The sequence below is a fragment of the Miniopterus natalensis genome, chromosome 5, assembly GCF_054644295.1.
Source record: "Miniopterus natalensis isolate mMinNat1 chromosome 5, mMinNat1.hap1, whole genome shotgun sequence".
In the NCBI taxonomy this organism is placed as follows: domain Eukaryota; kingdom Metazoa; phylum Chordata; class Mammalia; order Chiroptera; family Miniopteridae; genus Miniopterus; species Miniopterus natalensis.
This window is the reverse complement of record NC_142085.1, coordinates 73850931-73864510: the sequence shown is the minus strand read 5'-3', so window position 1 is coordinate 73864510 and position 13580 is coordinate 73850931. Positions and strand designations below refer to the sequence as shown.

The following is a 13580-nucleotide window of genomic DNA, read 5'->3' as shown; positions in this document are numbered from 1 at the left end:
ATAAGGAGGCCTGGCTTCCCGGGGTGGTGGGAGAAATAGGCAGGAGGATATGGCTGGGAAGGAGATTAAAAGGCATATATAGTTCCTTTGATTTTGTGAGATATTTCTGGTTTATTTTTAATCTCAAAATATCCAATTATGGTTTTAAAGTGGTATCTGTGAGATTTATCAGCCACTGAGCCAGATTCTCCATGTGCCTAGGTTAATCATCCACTGTTAGCGCAAACGCTGCTTACTCTTCCAGGCCACTGGCTCCAAACTGGCGAGTCCCTGCTTGCAGTATTTCCCATATCTGCTGAAAATTCATTTTCTTCTATATTGTCCCTCATAGAACCTTCTTCTTACAGGCAGGGTAATTCATATTAGTCTCATTTTACTGAAAACCTGCCCAAGATCATAACAAATATTTTATTACAGGTTCTTTTCACTATCTTTTATTGTCTCTCAATTTGCCTCAATTTTAAGGGTGCAAGCCCATACTAAGGTCTTGATATCTAGAAGAGTAAGAGGAAATCTAATCCAGACCCAGGTCAGTGTGATCAGTTTCTGCTCCCCTTGCTTCCCCTCCCTGTCTTCCTGCGCCACGAGAATTCCCAATGGCCTAGAGTCAACTGGTAGATTCCAGTGCCTTCCTAGGACAACTTCAGGCTTCATTCAGTTCAATCTGGGGCCTTGGGAAGGACTTCAGAACCTCTCTAGAAGGGGATTTGGACTTTTACGTCGGGCCAGAGACTACCTGGGTATTGGTGGTGGAGAGGATGGTGGCAGGAGGGAAGGGAGCTGCTGTTCTCAGGCCTGAAATGGTCTTCTGCCATTTTGTTTACTTGGCAATTACCTGACCTTCTGAAAAACCTCCATGGAAAGAGGCTGTGTATTATCCTAGTTAATAGTGTGAGTTCTGGGGATCCCCAATGTGAGTTGAAATTCTGCCTCATTAGCTGTGTGGCCTTAGACAACTATCCTAACCTTTCGGTGCCTTCATTCTCCTATACACAAAACAGAATAATAGGATTTACCTCGGGAGGGAGATGAGAGGACTGCATGTGAGGCATTAGAACCCAGCTCAGTCCATAAGCTCCGCATACTGTCCGGTGCGGTGAGGCCTCCGCTCCTCCATGCTCTCACGCACCTTTGCCCTACTCTGTCATAGCAAGCACCACACAGTATTTTATTGTTTCCGTTTTTGACTTGTCACTAAACCGAGTTTCTTGAGGGCTGAAACAGTAATGTTAATATCCAACCTTTGTGGTCTGACAATGTACCAGAACTATGTTAACTTACAAATGAGAGGACTGAGTCTGAGAGGTTAGTTTGCCCAGAATCACAAATGCAGTAAAGCGACAGCCCAGGATTCAGAGCTGGCTTTGTTACTTGCATTTTCAATCACCACCTTGTAGTATCTCAGTCTTTAGTCACCTTTGTACACGCCTTGAGCCCGATGCAATGCCTGGCATGCGTTAGATGCTCATTTAATGCTTGATGAATGGGTTTGATGGATTTTACCCTATGGGTGGTTGAGTCTGAACACATCTCATGGGACCTGTGTTGGGTAGTGTTAAGTAACTGAAAGCACTGAGAGAGACTGTTGTCCCAATTTGACTTTTATATTTGGCAAGTAATGCTACCCTTTGTTCTTATATGGGGGAGGGAGAAAGATGAGTCATTAAAGGTTAAGTTAATTGCCCAAGAGTTCCTGATCCCAGACTAGTTCTCAGGCCTCTCTACCCAAAACAACTATTTTTGCATTGGGGCAGAATTTCTTAACATCCTTTATTAGACTCCTCCGTAAACAATACCGTTGACATTAAATTGATTCATTTGGAAATAAAGTTGTTTGTTATGCTACTAGCTAATAACTGAATTTAAGAGTAAAATAAAACAGAAGGTGGCAGTCAACTTCGTAGCGTTTGTCTCTTTCATTTACATTCACGTATTCAAGAAATCATGATTGTGCAGCTACTCCCCAGCCGCCACCACGCACAGCCCCATGTTCTGGGAAGCATGACAATCCTGCCGGGGGTTGCTCTGAACCAGCAACCAAGACCACTCAAAGGGCTCTTCTCTTTTCAAGAAGCACAAAGTATCAAAGGATGTGTATAAAGTGAAGAGATGCCCAGACTTGAAATCAGAAGCCAAGATTACAATCTCAGCTGTCACATGGTGATAACACCTGGAGTTCACTGAGTACATACTCAGTGGTAGGTACTGTGCAAAGCCTTCTCATTCACTATATTATTATTTTAAAAATTTAAAAACATTTCATTAAGATTTCACTGACATATAAAAATTGTATATATTTAACATGTACAGCATAATGTTTTGATATCTGTATAACAGTGTAAAATGATTACCGCAATCAAGTTAATTAACATATCCAAGGCCTCTACCTAGCTATCACTGCCTGTGTGTTGAGGAGATTTGAGATCTACCCTCTCAGCAAATCACAAGTACACTATTCAGTATCTTTAACTATCACCCCATACTGTACATTAGGTCTCCAGAATGGAAACTTGGTACCCTGACCAGCATCAATCTATTTCCTTCTCCCCCCAACCCCTGGCAACCACCATCCTGCTCTCTGCTTTTATGAACTTACCCATTTTAAATTCCACATATGAGTGATATCATGCAGTATTTCTCTTTTTTGTTTTGCCTAGCATAATGTCCTCTAGTTTCATCCATGTTGTTGTGAATGGAAGGCTTTCCTTTTTAAGGCTGAATAATTTCATGTATATGTACATGGATGTATCTATCCATCATTTGTCAAAGGACATTTTAGGTTGTTTCCAAATCCAAAGGCTTCTCATTTAATAATTTATTAGCTATATTATTTGGGAGAAATCTTTTATGCAACCTGAGCCTCAGTTTCCCATTTGTGGAGTAATAATTCTGTATCTCTCAGCCTCACGAGATTGTTATGAGGATCAAAGAAGGTGATATGAATGTGAAAGCTCCTTATAAAAAGCTTGTTTCTATTATCACAATTTCGATTTTCTTGTAATTTATACATTTTCTCTGATTTGTTGCATTTTTATTCGGCTAATAAAATAATTTTAGGTTCCTGTTTGTATGCTTCTTCTGTAAAACCAATATCTATACTATTGGCTATTTATAAATATAAATTTTAATATATTAAGTTTTCTTAAAGCGGGCAGCAAAGAAAAGAGGGTGGAGAAAACAGAGCTGGGAAAAAACATAGGGAGAGGAAAAATGACATAAATCAAATGGAAGCAAAAAGAATCAGTTCGCTCCTTCAAAGTCAGGGACAGGGTGAAGGTCTGGGGTTCTGACCCAGATGTAGAAACAATCCTTATTCAGAAAAAAACTCTGCAAAATAATGTTTAGCTAAGGAAGAAGGGGGGATAAATTAGATATTCATTTTTATCAACTAGATTTAAAATAATTATCCACTTTGATTCTGCTGTAACCTAACTTTTCAGACTAATATTCTACATCAGAACACAAGTGTTGGAAGTTTTACTTAATGTTTCATGCTTGATTTCTTGATTCCACACTGGATTGTAAATTCCCAAGAAGAGGGGTCATAGATCGTATTTCTTCCTTCGTGTCCCTCTCCAAGCCTGGCAGAGGCCTGAGTGCTGGTGGGAGCAGAATGCTCAGCTGATGGCAGGTACCTTTGTAGGGTGACGCTGATGTTCCTACAATCATCAGCATGAGCTTCTTAATTAAAATGTAGGACCATTGCCTTTTATTTATGGAAGCAGCTTATATCAACTGTGAGGAGGTGAGAGCTAAACTGTTAAATGTGAAATAACTATGAAAACTGAATGGCATGAGTTTGGGGGAATTAATCAAGTGGACTTTAGGATAGTATTCAAACAGCCACTATGTTCTTGGAGTTTGCATAATTAAAACTTAGAAATTTATGCCCAGTATCTAGGCTTTTCCTGCTCAAATGCAGGAAAGCCATCACCCACCCTTGCCAAAGTTGTCATTCTGAGCTTAAATCAAATGTGGGCTCTGTTTCAAGTGACTGTGCCCTCCTGGCATGGCTCAGGCCTCCACGGCTCACACACTGGCTGGTGCAGAGAGAGGAAAGTTTACATCTGCATAGCAAGTAGGAATGTGTCTTTTGATCCTATGTCCAGGGGTTTGATTAATTCTGTATAATTGCATTGAGGAGCTATTGAGAGATCAGAGCTAGGGATGGAATCTGCATTCATTCTTCCACCTGTCTCAGCCTGAAAAATTAGTCACCTTTAATTCTTACCCTGTAAAGTTGCTATTACACAGCTCTTGGTCCAAAGCACAGGTCAACTTTATGTGTCAGCACTGTTCATGCTGAGAAACTGCTCAGAGTGGCTCATTCATAATTCATGCATCTGAAAAGTGGATTATGTGCATTTAGGTTGCTGACTTCCCAATCCTATTTCTGATATTTTCGTAGCAGAACCTAAAAGCCTTACACTATTTCTTATATAAATTACTATTTATATAAGGCTATTTCTTATATAAATTACTTTTTTTCTTTCACATCAGTGTCCTCATTGGAATTCCCTTAGTCTAATAGCACAAGTAAATGAATATGGTATAGTTGTTTTTCCTTGACTTCTATAAGATACCACCTATGAAAATCTCTCCTCCCTCTGCGCCCCCTTTCATCTTTCCCAAATCCACGTTTTACAGCATAAGCGGATACCAATCAACACCTGAGTTGATAACAACTAAGGTATGTAAGCGTCCTGACTCTACCATTGCTTGAAACACTGGACTATCATATACCTGGACTGCTAATGACCAGTAGTACCTCCCAAGGTGAAATCCTTTTCACTAGTCCTATTCCTCTAAAATCAATTAAACGTATATTCTTCTTCTTAATTCTTTTTGACTGTTATTTCTACCTTTTAGCTGAGTTCCCAGGAACTAGACCTTGGAAGTGGGATGGAGCTAAGGGGTGGGATGAACAGTCTTTTTTCAACAAACATGCTGTTGTTCCGAATATTTTCAGGTTTCTTTGGAGACTTTGGCGTGAGCAGATGTTATATGTTCTCCGGGTGTCCTTTGTCTCCAATTGAAGATCATCCAAACTCTGAAATCTCATAAGGAAATCTAATGGTTTTTCTTAAACAAAACTAGGAGACATTGATCCCTGCCAGCACCATTAAGAAATGAACTATTATGTTGATCTCTTTACAAAACCCCTGGTTTTTTAAGGAGTTTCTCTCTGTGGTGCTTTGGAAAGTTCTGCTGCTTGTCAAGAATGATCAATCTCGATTCCTAAAAAGCTGTGGCTGGAATTCTAACGGCAACATGTTGTGAATTGGCTTCTTGCATTCATACGTCTTAAGCAGATATCGTCCCAACAAAATGACAATCCAGAGACTAGACTCAAGTAAAATACTTTGTAATTACATAGGTTTTTGACATTAATTGGCCATTCATACCATAAATGATTGACTACTCAAAAATGAGAACACAAGCTTCTTATACTTTAACGTATTTTAGCTAAGGATCTGGTTGACAACCAAATACTGGCAAATTCAACATGCTTTTAGAAATGACTTTCACATGAACTCTGACCCAAGCCAAATTTAAACTCCCTACCCACCCAAATCAATCAGAACATTTTGGCAATTGTATGATCAGAGGTATGAGGCTTTCATTGTACACACTGATGTATAATGGGTGAAAGTGGGATGCAAGGATCCTTTCAAGATTGTACCACCGGAATTGCAAATATAATTAATACAATTAAGCCAAAATTCTATTATGACTTCTTCCCATTTTACTTATGATTCAGAGCAATGAACCTTGGAAGAGTAATATCAGTAAGTAATTCCTGCTACTCAAGCATAAGCTAAAAAGGCAACTGAATATTTCTGGGTAGTTATTCAATTTAAGGAGAAGTGGGATAATAGTCATTAATACTTGTAAGTGCTCTAGAGAGTGCTTACTATGTACTAGCAGCATGTTAGGTTTTTTTATGTGGATTATTTGACTTGTCAAAGCAGCATCATAATGCAATCTCTGCTGTTATTTCCATTTTACAGGTGAGAAAACTGAGGTCCAAAGAGTTTATTAAGGATGCAAAGCAGTCTGACTCCAGAGTCCATCTTTTATTCATGATAATGAATTAAAGAGAAGTCTCCCTAGTGATAGGGCTAAAAAGGGGGCGGGTAGGGAAGTAGGAGATTATTAATTTTTTCATAAAAAATCACAACCTAAAAATGGAGTCTATTTCCAACGGAGTTGAGAGTTGAAGGCTTCCTGAGAAGTGCAGCTATTTATATCCCTTAACTCTTTTGTTTTGCAGGGCAACAGCAAACAACAGTGCCCATAGAATGAGCTCAACAACCCTTAAGGTGGCCCCAAAGTCTGTAACATGATCCAAAGTACTCTCCCAGCAGTGAGTTCAGCACATCTCTGTCTGCGTGCATCTTGGTTGGCCCTTAATTCAAGGTTGGTTTCTAGTTAAAGGGCAGAGTTATTCAACTTGGTTATTGTGGCAAAGACTGATGATATGAAGGTATAGCCACTGTTGATAGTTAAGGGCTCATCTTGACCTTGCTTAGCTGTGAGGAGGAGCAGCTCAGTTCTAAGTCAGCAGGCACAGTACGTACCAAGCCTTTCTGGTGCACCCAGACTCGGGCTTCTCCTCTCTGCGCCGCTGTTGGCATCATCTGACTCAAGCCCCTCTTCCTTTCTAAACTCCACTGTTCTTTTTAGAAAGCAGGGTTACTTCACCCAATTATGCTTCCTTTCATCTTCCTTCCTTATTTTACAAGATCTTTGTCCAGCATGTTATACTTAGACAAAGCAAGAACCTGTTTTCTTTCTGACATTAATCTGCTTCCTTTAGCTCCCCACCTCCTCATACCCCCAAAACACACACGCTGGTAACTCTCCTTGGTAAGTTTATTTGGAAGCTGTCTCAGAAAAGATGTCTTTTCTGCAGCTCTCAATACACTTAACAGCCATCTGCTCACCACTTTTTGTACTGCATAGGAATAAATCCACTTATTTTCATACTTACTGCACTTCCCTGAATATAATATTTATCTTTTAATCTAAAGACATATGTTCTGGCCAACTTCCTGAATCGTTGGGAAATATTATTAAGAGGGTATTTTACTGAGCGGAATATTAGATGAAGTGTGGGAAATAGAAAATTTCTGATAAAATGGAAAACACATTCAGATACTATTTATTCTGAACTTTAATACAACATGTATTTCTTGAGTGCTCCTACATGTGTTCATACATTGAGGGAACAACGATAAAGGGCCTAGCTGTGGTCCTCAAGGTAAAGAGTGTCAGGTAAGAACCCAGGTGAAGACTCGAGAGTCATCTCTAATGTAGTTAAGACACCTCACCAAATGTCTGTTTGGCACAACCAAAGGCAGATATAAAAACATTTCTACTGTCTAAGGGGAGGCATTTGCTTCTTAATTTTTCTCTCTCCATTTTAAAGATGATAATGGCAGGTATGCCCTTTACAAGGATAGTGGAGCAGTGTGAGTTCAGGGTTCCAGGGGCTGAAACTTCACTTCATACATTCACAAGAGCTGAACTCTTTGCTGAGGCTTGCACTTCTCTCGCAAGGCTACACTCTTCCACTCTCACTCCACACGGTTATGTACACGTTCTTGACCCCTTATATCAAACACCCAAAGCCACAAGCTGGGGCCATCCCACCTTTGGCTGCTCCTTGAATGGCCTCTCCATAGAGACCCTGGAAAACTCTCCCTGGTGGCACACCTCTGCACAGCTGCTTCAACTCCCAGGGAGACATCCTCCTTTATCACACACAGAGCCTCATCAATGCTCCACGTACCCAAAGCCAGGAAAAACAGTTTTCTTCCCAGCAAATTTTCCTGGAGATAATGAATGCTATAATTATTCTATTTCCCCTTTGACCTGTCTGCCAAGAAGGTCAGATCTCAGTTTTGCTCAATTACTTCTCATAATTGTTCTCCATCCCTCCTACTTTACTACATGGATTTTTAAAAAAAACACTTTTTAAAAATTGATTTTTAGAGAGGGAGGAAAGAAGAGGGAGAGAGAGAGAGAAAAAAACATTGATGCGAGAGCCAAACATTGATCAGCTGCCATCTGCAAGCCCCCCACCAGGGATCGAGCCCACAATCTGGGTATGTGCCCTGACCGGGAATTGAACCAGTAACCCTTTGGTGCCTGGGATGACACCTAACAACTGAGCCACACCAGCCATGTTGTACCATATGGTTTTTGTTTTACAGAGTGGTTTTGTCTTTGAGTATTTATGTTCTATTGTAAATTTATAAGCTTACAAATCTTTTTACAAATAGGTAGATGTTGTATAAAGTTTTTATCCTCAACTCTTAAAAAATTTTAATTTATGTGTATTGTAGTATCAGTTTAAACCTTGACTTAAACTCTTACCTCATCCTCTGACCAGCCCATACATGTGCCTCTGTTTATTATTTAACAGTCGAGCTCCACAGTTCTGGTTCTGAAATTCTGAAGGCTTCTCAGAGAGGAGTGTATTCCCCGTGCCGCTGATGTTTAACCAGCCCATTCATGTTTTGCTGTGGTGGGCGATGGCAGTGGTGGTGGCCGGGCAACAGTGATAACAATGATGATCGGTGTCACTGAAGACTTTGGCACACTTTGATATGTTAATGTATCTTTTCATATATTATCAATGTTTCATTGCTATAGCTCAGTTGTCAAAATTCGAGGAAACTTTAGGAAGCAAACTTCTTTTGAGACAAACCAGAGTTAGTTTTCTTTGTCTTATTAACTGTCAGCTTCATCCAGGGTTTATAATGCAGCAAGCAAGCTGAAATGGCTGGCTATAGGACCAATTTAGAAGCTCTGTGTAATGCCTTTGAATACCTTAATGTTGACATGAAATCCATAATTCACAATTTCAGGATATGCTTTTTGGGGGAAGAGAGGAGGGCAGGGGCAAAACAACAATGCAAGAGTTCAAAAGGGTTGAAGATGCACTTGGGGGTATTTGGATTGGCACTCAGAGCTCACGGATGCTTGTGATTGCTTATCTGACTTATCTAAACTGCTGACGTCAAAAGAATTAGGCTAGAAATCTTATGATTACAGCTTTTCTTGTGATCTTTTCTGGTATTTCCTGTTTCCTGTCAGGCCAAATATACTTTGAGGGAGGGTTATTTTATGGCAGTTCACTGTTTCTGCCTCAGCTAGAGCCAGAGGTACAGGGAACATGAAGTAAAAATAATTAAGAACAACATCAGAAAGCTCTGTCCAACCCTGTCCCCCCTCACAGTAACTTACATTTCTTTTTAAACATCAAAAAATGTTTCTGTAATGGTTCAGAGTAGGGTGTTATTTTTAATGGAACATGGTCTATTGTTCATTGAAAAGAAGAAGCCACTTCAATTGTACTTCCAATTATTCCCTTATTTGGGTGGTAATAAGCGGGCAGGCTGTGAATGGCATCATGTAGGCAGCCAAGAAGGCTTCTGAGAGGAGGGAGAGAGAGTTTTGGAGGAAAAAAAGAGGAAAAATGGCCACCAAGGTTACACTTTTCCGTTTGGGGCAGAAAAACCTTGTAGAAGCAGCATATTTAAAAAAATGTGGAGTCTGGCCAGGCATGGCTCAGTGGTTGAGCATTGGCCTAGGATCCAGGAGATTGCGGCTTAATTCCCGGTCAGGGCACATGCCCGGGTTATGGGCTCGATCCCCAGCCGGGGGCGTGCAGGAGGCAGCTGATCAGTGACTCATCATTGATGTTTCTGTCTCTCTCTCCCTTTCCCTTCCTCTCTCTGAAATCAATAAAGATATATTTTTTTAAAAAAAAGTGGGTGTGGATAAGCTTTACAAAATTTTGTCTAAATGTTGCAACTTGCTTTCTGAGCTCAGCCCTGTTTGCAAAGAGAGCCTGAGGGACTTAGTGGTTTATGGGCCAATGTACTATAGACTCAAGCTTCCAACAGCCACATGCACGGCCTCTGTCTGGCCCACCCTCCTGAAACGCTACCTCCAGGCAACAATGCAGACAGAAACAGAGCTACTGAACAGAATCACAGTAGCACTTCATTTATGATGGTTACAGCAACCAGCAGCTACCACTGCCTTACATATAACTTCCTTTAGCCTCACAATCACGTTTCAATTCTCACCTTCGCTATTCTTTTCTGGTGAACTACCCTTTTAGTACATTGCAGGCACTCTAGATGGGGAAATTCATAAAGAGAGGACTTGGGACTTGCCCAGAGCAAATTCTAATCTAAGTTTGAAAACAAGAGAAATACGAGCACACATATGCATTTATGAGTAAACATATAATTCCTGCTTGTGTAGATGCACATCACACATTTATGTGATACAATCAGAGATGTTAATGCTTGGGAGTAAAAAGGGCAGAAAATTAGATTTAGAGAGATTATTGCGTAGAGAGGAAGTTTTGGGGTTGAGGAGTTTAAGGGATTGACCATGGCAGGCAGCAAGGCTGGGCATCAAGGGACTTCAAATTGGTTCCAAGGACATTGTGTAACCTCTGTGGGGCCTCAGTTTTCTCATCTAAAAAATAGGGTGATTCAACTATTTGATTATAAAGGCACTTTCCATTATAAAATGCAAAGATCTCTACTTCTCCACTTAAAATTTTTCAGTGGTTCTATAAAATTAAGATTTCTTGTCCATACGTAACCTTGTCCCACTCGTGTCTTTCTCTCTGTTTCCCAGTATTCTTTATGCCAAACTTCATACCAAGCTACCTTGACTAATCTCCAGTTCTCAATCATTTTTTGTGCTTTTCTGCCTTTGTACCTACTATATTCATGTTAATTCCTCACTAAGAGGGTCACCTTGTCACTTGTTTTTGAAACCTTAACCATCTTAAAGACATAGCTATAATGACCAGTCCACACAAAGCCTCCTTGATCACTCTAGAAAGGGGTGAGTTAAAGCCCAGCCCACATGGAGTATCTATGCCACTTGGTTTTTACTGAGTATGTAGTTTTATCTAAATCATTACATTGTAAACTATATAAAAAATTATGTTTTCCTTATACAGTTTCTCATCCATTCTGTGGCACCTAGCCTTGAAAGAATTGTTTGCTTAAAGAAACACGGCAACCTGAAGACAGGAAGAAATATGACTTGGCAAAGACAGACTCTTCTGGGACTGTGCCAGGTCTTGAATCTGGGGAAGAGATGAGCATGGCTGGAATGGGAGACCTGGATGGAAGAACATTCAGAATATAAATCCTTCAGGACAGAGTGGTGTCGAGTGGTAAATTGCTTTGGCTTGATGATTTGTGTATTATTTCTTGTGGTTCTGTGTAAAATGCTACAGGACTTGGGAAAGATGTTTTGTACATTAAAGGAAAAGTAGTCATCATCTCAAAATTCTCAATATCTACTAAATATGGTCAATAAACACCATACTGATGGTTAGAAATACATTAGTATCCTTACCCTAAATCCAATTCTAGCCACTATTGCTAGAGAATGATCTTTCTAAAATGTAAAATATATCATGTCACTTGCCAATAAAATTATTTGAAGCCTCTCATTATCCAGAAGATACACTCCTTACAAAGACAAATGAGGCACTTGGTAATCTGGCTCCAGCCTACCTTTCTAGTCTCAACTCTAGCCTTCCTCCTAATATGCTCCATATCCCATGACTGGGCATTCTCTAGAATTTTTTGAATTTTGTCCCACTGTTTCTTTTTCTTGCAGTGTCCTCCATCTCTTTTTCATATGGAGAAATGTAACTTACCTTGAAATGTACCTAAAAAATCACCTCCTCCCTGAAAACTCCTTTAACACCCCTCATACAGACAGAATTAACCACTTCCTTGTGTTTTAGCACAGGCTTTGTGTATGTACTTCTAGTATAACATGTCACTTACCTACCTCACTCTATCATCTATCATCTATCTATCTATCATCTATCTATCATCTATCTATCTATCTATCTATCTATCTATCTATCTATCTATCTATCTATCTATCATCTATCTATCTACCTACCTATCTATCATCTATCTATCTATCTATCTATCTATCTATCTATCTATCTATCTATCTATCTATCTATCATCTATCTATCTATCTATCTACCTATCTATCATCTATCTACCTATCTATCATCTATCTATCTATCTATCTATCTATCTATCTATCTATCTATCTATCTATCTATCTATCTATCTATCATCTGTCTATCATCTATCATCTATCTATCTATCTATCTATCTATCTATCTATCTATCTATCTATCTATCTATCTATCTATCTTCTATCTATTTATCTATCTATCATCTATCTATCATCTATCTATCTATCTATCTATCTATCTATCTATCTATCTATCTATCTATCTATCTATCATCTATTATCTATCTATCTATCTATCATCTATCATCTATATCATCTATCTATCGTCTATCTATCTAATCTATTCATCTACCTCAATTTTCTTGGTTTATGAATTTTTATTTTCTACAGAACCAGACAGTGTCTGGCACATGATAATCACTAAATAAACTTAGTTGAATAAGCCGTCACAGTCCTTCCTCACTGTTCCCATAGGGCATTATTTCTATTGGATGTTAAAACATATGCCATTCTGCCTTAAAGTCAGTGAGCTGTTTATATATTTGTCTTTTCCAACAGCTCATGACCTCTTTCCTTCTGTTTTCCTCCCAGGTACAGAGCATAATGCTATGCATTGAGTAGACACTCAAAAGAATTATTCAATTGGTATTTCAAATTGTTTTGAAAGAGAAACCTAAAAATTTGAATTACATATTTATTTCCCTTTTTGAATATTTTGAAGAAGTAAATATAGGCCTCAATTTCTATTTCTAAGTTGGGAATAGATCCCTATTCAATTAATACATATTGTAGAGCAGAAGGTGCTAAATATTTTTATGTAACATTAAAACATCATTTCCCATTCTTTGACCTCCTAGAGTGTTTCTAATTAATTCTGGAGTGCTTGAGAGAATTAAAAATTTTTTTTTCAAAACAAAGTTTACGATCATTCAGTTTTGTCTATTCATATTCTACAGTGCAGTTATCGCAAAATGAAACAACAGGGTGATAGGACTGAAGAGGGTAGAAACACTTTGTTTTAGAGTTCATAAATCTGGTGAATTCACAGTTCTTAATTTTATTGACCAATTTAATTGACGAGGAAACCTTTTCTTTAGTTCTCTAGAATTAGGGGCTGATCCAAGGAAAAGCAGTGTGGAACTCAACGAATATTTAAGGAAGATAATGAAGGCAAAAAGACAGGTGTACCTAACCTTGGGGGGGTTATAGAGAGGACAGGGAGGGGGCGGCTGTTTCTCAGGATCGGCTGCCATGGAAGAGGCTATAATGGTTCCGGTAAAAACGCTAGGAGAAAATAATGATCCTGTTAACAATGCTGGCACCTTTACCTCTCCCAGTGTCTACCACCCCATCTCCCTCGGGGCCAGAGAAGAAGGGGAAAAAGAACTCTCAGAAATTTCCAATTAGCACATTCGAGCAATGAAAATGCATCAGGCCCGATCACAGTACCATGCACTGCATGAGGACGACGATTCCAATTTGTATTGGATATAAAACCTCCGCTTTCAATGTGGAATCTTCCCAGAAAG

At 39.3% G+C, this 13580-nt stretch overlaps 1 protein-coding gene across 1 annotated transcript in view; it reads right to left on the bottom strand.

Annotated features, from left to right (window-relative positions):
* The window catches only part of PDE7B (phosphodiesterase 7B), a 248756-nt gene that overhangs the window by 95906 nt on the left and 139270 nt on the right, over window positions 1–13580 (bottom strand). The gene's annotated exons all lie outside the window — the stretch shown is intronic.